Genomic DNA, 10,207 nt, shown 5'->3' on the forward strand with positions numbered 1-10,207 from the left:
TCCAGGTGTGGTTGTATCCTGTGCTGCAGTGGGCCACAGTGGCGTGTGTGTGTCTGTGTGTGTGTTAGTGATGTGCGGGTTGACTAATAACCTGCAGTTACCGAGGTTATATCCGCATGGTGGGCGTGTTTCGGGTGATCATGAGAGATTGTGTGGATGAAAGGCAGTTTGGTGGGGGGTGAATTGAATAAAGAGAAAACAATACCTTAAGAAATGCATGTATAATTTTTGTGAAATATGTATCTCTAGGCTACATTGAGGTTTTTCTGTAATTATTTTATCAGTGGCATTAGTGCATACACCTAATCTTTATGGCCCTTTTTGGGAAAGGGGTCGATACACAGAAGGAAAAAGGACAATGTCAGAGTTGAATTCAATAAGAGAAAAGCTGTAAAATGGAGAGTTGAAAGTAAAGACAATGAAGGGCCAGAAACGTCATGTTTAGGAAAGATTTGGTGAAGTGGTGAAAGAGGATGATAGCAGTGCCGGATGTGTTGTGTGTGATGATTGTGAGGTGCTATGAATTCAACGGTCACAAGACAGTGACTTAAATAGGCCTGTGGCACGTCAAGGGAACTGAATCCTACTGTTCAGATGGGTTAAATAGATACTGATATCTGGACACTGACTGTCGGTCTATAACCTCTCACATAGCCTTAATATTAACTCCTGTAGAATCAAGCATTTCTTACAGTTTAATGACAGGACTACACCGAATATAGGCTACATTTTTACTCAGGAACAGGAGTGGAGAAATGTTGATCTTGAGCCAATGTGAATGTGCAGATAGCGCCTCTATGAATGTGCAGATACCGCCTCTACAGACAGTATCTATATTTATCAGCGTCATAAAAGCCGATAGTATTTCAACCACATAAAATGTGCATCCAAGCCGAACTGAAATGTTATTAGAAATATGTTGGGTTGTTTTCACAGCTTTATATTTCCTTACAACCGGTCAAACTTTTCCCTTTATTTTTTGTTATTGGACTTTCTCCCCGGTCCCTAGACGTCTTTTCTCCATGAAAGAAGCAGAGATCACAGAGAAAACTGTACCAATGTCAACTAGATTGAATCATTCATTCTATCAATGCATGACATTGTTCTGGTGAGCAAGGTTAGTCTTCTAGGGCAACGTATAATGACAGAAGAGAGGCTACATGTATCTAATTACAGACAAGTTGACTAACAAATAGCCTTCCAAAATGTTGAAAATTATAAGCAGAAACATATCTAAATCAAGCAATAAAAATCCTGCAAAAATCGTTCTGCCGTCTCTGACTACAGCACATTTTCTTTATTAGCGGGTCTGGTGCTGGATTTTCACTTCATCACATTATAGTCGGGCGGTCGCTAATAGTTATTAGCAACTGCAGATGGTTGCAGGTGAGAAAACTGCTGACCCGCGCAGTGCTAGTGTGTGTGTGAGTGTGTGTGAGTGTGAGAGATTCTGCATGGAAGCATTGGTCCTCTGTCTCAGGCTGTCAGAATGAGGAATAGCAAACAGCTGGCCAGTGGAGAGGAGAACCTCAGATGAAAGAGTTGTCACCCACCAGGTCACTCAGCTGTTACTGCTGCTGCTGCATGGTGAGGAGGAGGAGTAAGAGAGGAGAGGAGGAGGAAGAGAGGAAGAGAGGAGAGGACAGGAGGAGGAGAGGAAGAGGGAGGGGAGTAGGAGGTATGAGATGAGGAGGAGGGGAGCAAGAGGAGTAGGAGGAGGAAAGGCGGAGGAGGAGGGGAGTAGGGGGGGAGAGCAGGAGGAGGGTAAGCAGGAGGGGAGAAGGGGGAGGAGAGGAGGAGGGGAGTAGGGGGAGGAGTGGAGTAGGGGGAGGAGATGAGGAGGAGGGGGAGGAGAGGAGGAGGAGGGGAGTATGGGGAGGAGCGGAGGAGGAGGGGAGTAGGGGGAAGAGTGGAGGAGGAGGGGAGCAGGGGGAGGAGAGGAGGGTAAGCAGGAGGAGGGGAGCAGGCGGAGGAGGAGTAGGAGGAGGGGAGCAGGAGGAGGAGGGGAGTAGGGGGAGGAGTGGAGGAGGAGGGGACCAGGAGGAGGAGATGAGGAGGAGGAGTAGGGGGAGGAGAGGAGGAGGAGGAGGGGAGTAGGGGGAGGAGAAGAGGAGGAGGGGAGTAGGGGGAGGAGAGGAGGAGGAGGGGAGTAGGGGAGGAGGAGGGGAGTAGGGGGAGGAGTGGAGGAGGAGGGGAGCAGGAGGAGAAGAGGAGGGTAAGCAGGAGGAGGGGAGCAGGTGGAGGAGGAGTAGGAGGAGGGGAGCAGGAGGAGGAGAGGAGTAGGAGGGGAATAGGGGGAGGAGTGGAGGAGGAGGGGATCAGGAGGAGGGGAGCAGGAAGATGAGAGGAGGGTGAGGAGGGGAGCAGGCGGAGGAGGCGTAGGAGGAGGGGAGTAGGAGGAGGAGATGAGGAGGAGGGGAGGAGGGTAAGCAGGAGGAGGGGAGCAGGCGGAGGAGGAGGAGGAGGAGAGGAGGAGGAGGGGAGCAGGAGGAGGAGGGGTGCAGGAGGAAGAGGAGGGGAGCAGGAGGAGGAGGAGGGAAGCAGGAGGAAGAGGGGAAGAACAAAAACAAAAACAAGAACAAGAAGAACAGGAACTGCATCAGCTCACCAGTCATTTCCCATCGCTACAGGGGTGTAATGGTTATGGGCCACACGGCCTTTCTGCATAATCAAGACTGATAATGTCTTGCCATGGCTGCTACTGGTGCTTCAGGTGGTCACTGGAGACATGCTAGTGTGGTCTTGGAACGTCTTACATTCTCCTCTTTAGTTTTGGGTCATCAGCCAGTCACTCAGCAGAGGGAATTGAATGGACAGCTCTGTAGTCACCATCCACCATGGACATCCAAATCATTGGCCCCTACAGAACACTACTTTTATGTCAGAAAAACATTGTTTCAATATGCATTGTTGAAAAACAACTTTCACACTGACTGACTGAAAATGCATTTGTCCACCGGCAGCCCATGCCCAAAACAATGAACCAAAGAGAGACAGTGAAGAATGCCTTTGAAGTGACAAATAAAAATGTGAGGCCCTGGACAGCTGTGGATTTATGACGATGACAAATCTGCATATAATCTGCCCTAATCGTGCATGCCTTTGCTCCTGGTTAAGATAAAAGCATCTCTCTTCTCCCTACATTCCCAGCAATGACCGGTGATGTCACCAGAGGAGTGGGAAAGTGTCAGGTCTGAGGGCCCACAGCTTCTGGTTCACTGACTGGCTTTGAAGTGAGCAACCGGCTGCTGTGACACACCGTGACACACCGTGACATAACCCACCCTACCCCATACTTCGATGGGGAACAAGAGAAGACCCTGGTTGTGTACCAAATGGGCCCCTATTTCATATATAGGGCACTACTTTTGACCAGGGCCCACATACACTAATTTCACCCCTCAGGGCTCTGGTCAAAAGTAGTTGAGTACATAGGGAATAGGGTGCCATTTGGGACGTAGACCCTCACCATTGATACCTGTCCCTAAACACATTAGGGGAGGGCAAACACATCCACATATGCTATTGCATGACTTCAAGATGTTTACTGGACAATATAAATGTATGACCTGTGACTTGAAGCACACACCTACCACTTCAGTTATATGTGTAGTACATCACTCATAAATATGCAGGGGTATCCCTAGTGCAGAATGGGCTACATCAGAGAATCATAAATATGTAGGGGTATCCCTAGTGCAGAATGGGCTACATCAGAGAATCATAAATATGTAGGGGTATCCCTAGTGCAGAATGGGCTACAGCAGGGAATCATAAATATGTAGGGGTATCCCTAGTGCAGAATGGGCTACAGTAGAGAATCATAAATATGTACGGGTATCCCTAGTGCAGAATGGGCTACCTCAGAGAATCATAAATATGTAGGGCTGTCCCTAGTGCAGAATGGGCTACAGTAGAGAATCATAAATATGTAGGGGTATCCCTAGTGCAGAATGGGCTACAGTAAAGGATCATAAATATGTAGGGGTATCCCTAGTGCAGAATGGGCTACAGTAGAGAATCATAAATATGTAGGGGTATCCCTAGTACAGAATGGGCTACAGTAGAGAATCATAAATATGTAGGGGTATCCCTAGTGCAGAATGGGCTACAGTAGAGAATCATAAATATGTAGGGGTATCCCTAGTGCAGAATGGGCTACAGTAGAGAATCATAAATATGTAGGGGTATCCCTAGTGCAGAATGGGCTACAGTAAAGGATCATAAATATGTAGGGGTATCCCTAGTGCAGAATGGGCTACAGTAGAGAATCATAAATATGTAGGGGTATCCCTAGTGCAGAATGGGCTACAGTAGAGAATCATAAATATGTAGGGGTATCCCTAGTACAGAATGGGCTACATCAGAGAATCATAAATATGTAGGGGTATCCCTAGTGCAGAATGGGCTACCTCAGAGAATCATAAATATGTAGGGCTGTCCCTAGTGCAGAATGGGCTACAGTAGAGAATCATAAATATGTAGGGCTATCCCTAGTGCAGAATGGGCTACAGTAGAGAATCATAAATATGTAGGGGTATCCCTAGTGCAGAATGGGCTACAGTAGAGGATCATAAATATGTAGGGGTATCCCTAGTACAGAATGGGCTACAGTAGAGAATCATAAATATGTAGGGGTATCCCTAGTGCAGAATGGGCTACAGTAGAGAATCATAAATATGTAGGGGTATCCCTAGTGCAGAATGGGCTACAGTAGAGAATCATAAATATGTAGGGGTATCCCTAGTGCAGAATGGGCTACAGTAGAGAATCATAAATATGTAGGGGTATCCCTAGTGCAGAATGGGCTACAGTAGAGGATCATAAATATGTAGGGGTATCCCTAGTGCAGAATGGGCAACAGCAGAGAATCATAAATATGTAGGGGTATCCCTAGTGCAGAATGGGCTACAGTAGAGAATCATAAATATGTAGGGGTATCCCTAGTGCAGAATGGGCTACAGCAGAGGATCATAAATATGTAGGGGTATCCCTAGTGCAGAATGGGCTACAGTAGAGAATCATAAATATGTAGGGGTATCCCTAGTGCAGAATGGGCTACAGTAAAGGATCATAAATATGTAGGGGTATCCCTAGTGCAGAATGGGCTACAGTAGAGAATCATAAATATGTAGGGCTGTCCCTAGTGCAGAATGGGCTACAGTAGAGGATCATAAATATGTAGGGGTATCCCTAGTACAGAATGGGCTACAGTAGAGGATCATAAATATGTAGGGGTATCCCTAGTGCAGAATGGGCTACAGTAGAGAATCATAAATATGTAGGGGTATCCCTAGTGCAGAATGGGCTACAGTAGAGAATCATAAATATGTAGGGGTATCCCTAGTGCAGAATGGGCTACAGTAGAGAATCATAAATATGTAGGGCTGTCCCTAGTGCAGAATGGGCTACAGCAGAGGATCATAAATATGTAGGGGTATCCCTAGTGCAGAATGGGCTACAGTAGAGGATCATAAATATGTAGGGGTATCCCTAGTGCAGAATGGGCTACAGTAGAGAATCATAAATATGTAGGGCTGTCCCTAGTGCAGAATGGGCTACAGCAGAGGATCCTAAATATGTAGGGGTATCCCTAGTGCAGAATGGGCTACAGTAGAGAATCATAAATATGTAGGGGTATCCCTAGTACAGAATGGGCTACAGTAGAGGATCATAAATATGTAGGGGTATCCCTAGTACAGAATGGGCTACAGCAGAGGATCATAAATATGTAGGGGTATCCCTAGTGCAGAATGGGCTACAGTAGAGAATCATAAATATGTAGGGGTATCCCTAGTGCAGAATGGGCTACAGCAGAGGATCATAAATATGTAGGGCTGTCCCTAGTGCAGAATGGGCTACAGCAGAGGATCATAAATATGTAGGGGTATCCCTAGTGCAGAATGGGCTACAGTAGAGGATCATAAATATGTAGGGGTATCCCTAGTGCAGAATGGGCTACATCAGAGAATCATAAATATGTAGAGGTATCCCTAGTGCAGAATGGGCTACAGTAGAGAACCATAAATATGTAGGGGTATCCCTAGTGCAGAATGGGCTACAGTAGAGGATCATAAATATGTAGGGGTATCCCTAGTGCAGAATGGGCTACAGTAGAGAATCATAAATATGTAGGGGTATCCCTAGTGCAGAATGGGCTACAGTAGAGAATCATAAATATGTAGGGGTATCCCTAGTGCAGAATGGGCTACAGTAGAGGATCATAAATATGTAGGGGTATCCCTAGTGCAGAATGGGCTACATCAGAGAACCATAAATATGTAGGGGTATCCCTAGTGCAGAATGGGCTACAGTAGAGAATCATAAATATGTAGGGGTATCCCTAGTGCAGAATGGGCTACAGTAGAGGATCATAAATATGTAGGGGTATCCCTAGTGCAGAATGGGCTACAGTAGAGAATCATAAATATGTAGGGGTATCCCTAGTACAGAATGGGCTACAGTAGAGGATCATAAATATGTAGGGGTATCCCTAGTGCAGAATGGGCTACAGTAGAGGATCATAAATATGTAGAGGTATCCCTAGTGCAGAATGGGCAACAGCAGAGAATCAGAAATATGTCACTAGTGCAGCATAGGCTTAGCCGGTGGTGATAGATTATTGGTTGGTAGATAGCCACAACTGTTGTAAGTGGTACAGACGTGCTATAAGACAGTTAGTTGTTGGACCTCCATGCAACTTCAGACGTAGGCAGCAGGGGAAGCTGTTTCCTAGAAGGTGAAGAGTGAACACCAGTGTTTTATCTGCTCCTTCCTGCTGCACCCAGCTGCAGCTAGACAGACAGCAACACTGTTTATTTGTTCAAGTGCTTCTCTGTGTAACCCTTCCTTCCTCACATAACGATATAAACGATATAGGTTGCATATTTTTGTGGTCAAAATTAGGCAAACAGTATTACTGAAATCTTCAGGTACACTTTAGGTACACTCCCATGACGATTCTGACAAATACCTCAACACATTGGTTGTGTACCAAATGACACCCCTATTCCATACAAAGTGCACTACTTTTGACCAGAGCTCTATGGGAAAAAGGGTGCCATTTAGGAGACAGGCAGTATTACTGAAATCCTCAGGTAAGTTTTTGTCCTGACACTCCCATGACAATTGATTCTGACAAATACCTCACATACTTTACACTACAGCCATAAATCATATAAATCCTCAGTAAATCAGAGTTCATCCCTCATCGTGGCTCCCCTCCTCTAACAGGGGAGCAACCTGGTCTCAGAGTACTTCGTATTATTATGTACGTAAATCTGAGACACTTCATTTAGTATGCTATACTTTGTTTGGTATGGTAGCATAAGACAGAAAAAACAAAAGGATGGTGGTTGGATGGGCTTTTAAGGCGAATGTCTAGCAACCGAAAGGTTGCAAGTTCAAATCTCATCACAGACAACTTTAGCATTTTACCTAAGTAGCAACCTTTCAACTACTTCCTATGTTTGAGCTACTTTGCAACTACTTATAGACGGTCACGTTAAATTTCCACCCAACCACCCTCCTTCCGTTTTTTTGTCTTTAGTAACATCTGTCTTATGTAACCATACTAAACATAACATATCATACTAAATTGAGTGTTTTTTTAATATATTTTTTATTTCACCTTTATTTAACCAGGTAGGCTAGTTGAGAACAAGTTCTCATTTACAATTACGACCTGGCCAAGATAAAGCAAGGCAGTGTGACACAAATGACAACACAGATACACATGGAATAAACAAGCGTACAGTCAATAATAACACAATAGAAAAAAATAAAGTCTATATGCAATGTGTGCAAATGGCGTGAGGAGGTAAGGCAATAAATAGGCCATAGAGCAGCAAAGTAATTACAATTTAGCAAATTAACACTGGAGTGATAGATGTGCAGATGATGTGCAAGTAGAAATACTGGTGTGCAAAATTGCAGAAAAGTAAATAAAAACAATATGGGGATGAGGTAGGTAGATTGGATGGGCTATTTACAGATGGGCTATGTGTAGCAGCAGCGATCGGTTAGCTGATCAGATAGCTGATGTTTAAAGATAGTGAGGGAGATATAAGTCTTCAACTTCAGTGATTTTTGCAATTCGTTCCAGTCATTGGCAGCAGAGAACTGGAACGAAAGGCGACCAAAGGAGGTGTTGGCTTTGGGGATGACCAGTGAGATATACCTGCTGGAGGGCGTGCTACGGGTGGGTGTTGTTATCGTGACCAGTGAGCTGAGATAAGGCGGAGCTTTACCTAGCATAGACTTATAGATGACCTAGAGCCAGTGGGTCTGGCCACGAATATGTAGCGAGGGCCAGTCGACGAGAGGCCACAGGTCGCAGTGGTGGTGGTATATGGGGCTTTGATGACAAAACGGATGGCACTGTGATAGACTGCATCCAGTTTGCTGAGGAGAGTGTTTGGGGCTATTTTGTAAATGACATCGCTGAAGTCAAGGATCGGTAGGATAGTCAGTTTTATGAGGGTATGTTTGGCGGCGTGAGTGAAGGAGGCTTTGTTGCGAATTAGGAAGCCGATTCTAGATTTAATTTTGGATTGGAGATGTTTAATATGAGTCTGGAAGGAGAGTTTACAGTCTAGCCAGATACCTAAGCATTTGTAGTTGTCCACACATTGTCAGAACCATCCAGAGTAGTGATGCTAGTCGGGCGAACGGGTGCGGGCAGCAGAGAAGGTACGGTGGGATTCGAAATGGCCAGTGATCTGTTTGTTAACTTGGCTTTCAAAGACTTTAGAAAGGCAGGGCAGGATGGATATAGGTCTATAACAATTTGGGTCTAGAGTGTCACCCCCTTTGAAGATGGGGATGACCGCGGCAGCTTTCCAATCTTTAGGGATCTCGGACAATACGAAAGAGATATTGAACAGACTGGTAATAGGGGTTTCAACAATGGCGGCAGTTTTAGAAAGAGAGGGTCCAGATTGTCTCGCACAGCTGATTTGTTCGGGTCCAGGTTTTGCAGCTCTTTCAGAAGAACTGCTATATGGATTTGGGTGAAGGAGAAGCTGGGGTGGCTTGGGCAAGTAGCTGCGGGGGGTGTGGAGCTTTTGGCCGAGGTAGGGGTAGCCAGGAGGAAAGCATGGCCAGCCGTAGAAAAATGCTTATTGAAATCCTCGATTATCGTGGATTTATCGGTGGTAACATTGTTACCTAGCCTCAGTGCAGTGGGCAGCTGGGAGGAGGTGCTCTTATTCTCCATGGACTTTACAGTGTCCCAAAACTTTTTGGAGCAACAGGATGCAAACTTCTGTTTGAAAAAAGCTAGCCTTGGATTTTCATACAGAATAATACGAAGTGCTTGTGGAGCACGTTAGCTAACCCTTCCCCTAACCCTTACCTCAAACCGTTTAGCTAACCTTTCCCCTAACCCTAACCATAATATTAACCCTTTAACCTAACTCCTAAACTTAACCCTAACCCCAACCCCAACCGCTAGACTAGCTAATGTTAGCGAGCTCGGTAACGTTAGCCACCTAGCTAGAATTCGTAACATATCATGCATTTACAAATCTATAACACATTGTACATTTTGCAAATTCGTAACATATAATACTAATTGTAATTGGTACCATATCATACGAAATGAGTGATGGACAGCCACAAATGAATTCATACCAAACGTAACATATCATCCTACAGAATAATACGATATGCTCTGAGACCAGGTTGCCACAAGACACCCAGGGGAGAAAGTTCTCTTCAGTGGCCCTGAGGACAACCACCCCCGCCACCCATACACATACACAGACCATAGCTTCCCGCCCACCACAGTGGACCCCAGACACCTCAGACAGCCCAAACCAACAGAACATAAGCAGCCTGCTCTGCAGCATACTAACTGCACTTTCTCACAAAGACAAACTTAAATATAAACCCTATCACTCATTAATACCATTCCTTTGTGACATGCAATCTATTGTAATAGCAGTACAAAGTAAAAACACAATCACAAGGTAGTCTAGTATTATTTAAATGTATGTAGGGTAATCTGTTATCAAGATATTCACTGGCACCTGTAACAAGGCATGATTTTTAAGACTAGTTCTTCTTTATCCAGTGCAATCTTGTAGAGGTTGAAATATAACATCACTTTATATCCACATGTATTTATAAACACCGTTGCTATGTCTACAGTCCCTCAATACCACATAGGCTACAATTTTGATTGTACCGCTCCTGCTCTCTCCTC

This window comes from Oncorhynchus mykiss, chromosome 2 (genome assembly GCF_057628025.1).
Source record: "Oncorhynchus mykiss isolate SJ-2025 chromosome 2, ASM5762802v1, whole genome shotgun sequence".
In the NCBI taxonomy this organism is placed as follows: Eukaryota; Metazoa; Chordata; class Actinopteri; order Salmoniformes; family Salmonidae; genus Oncorhynchus; species Oncorhynchus mykiss.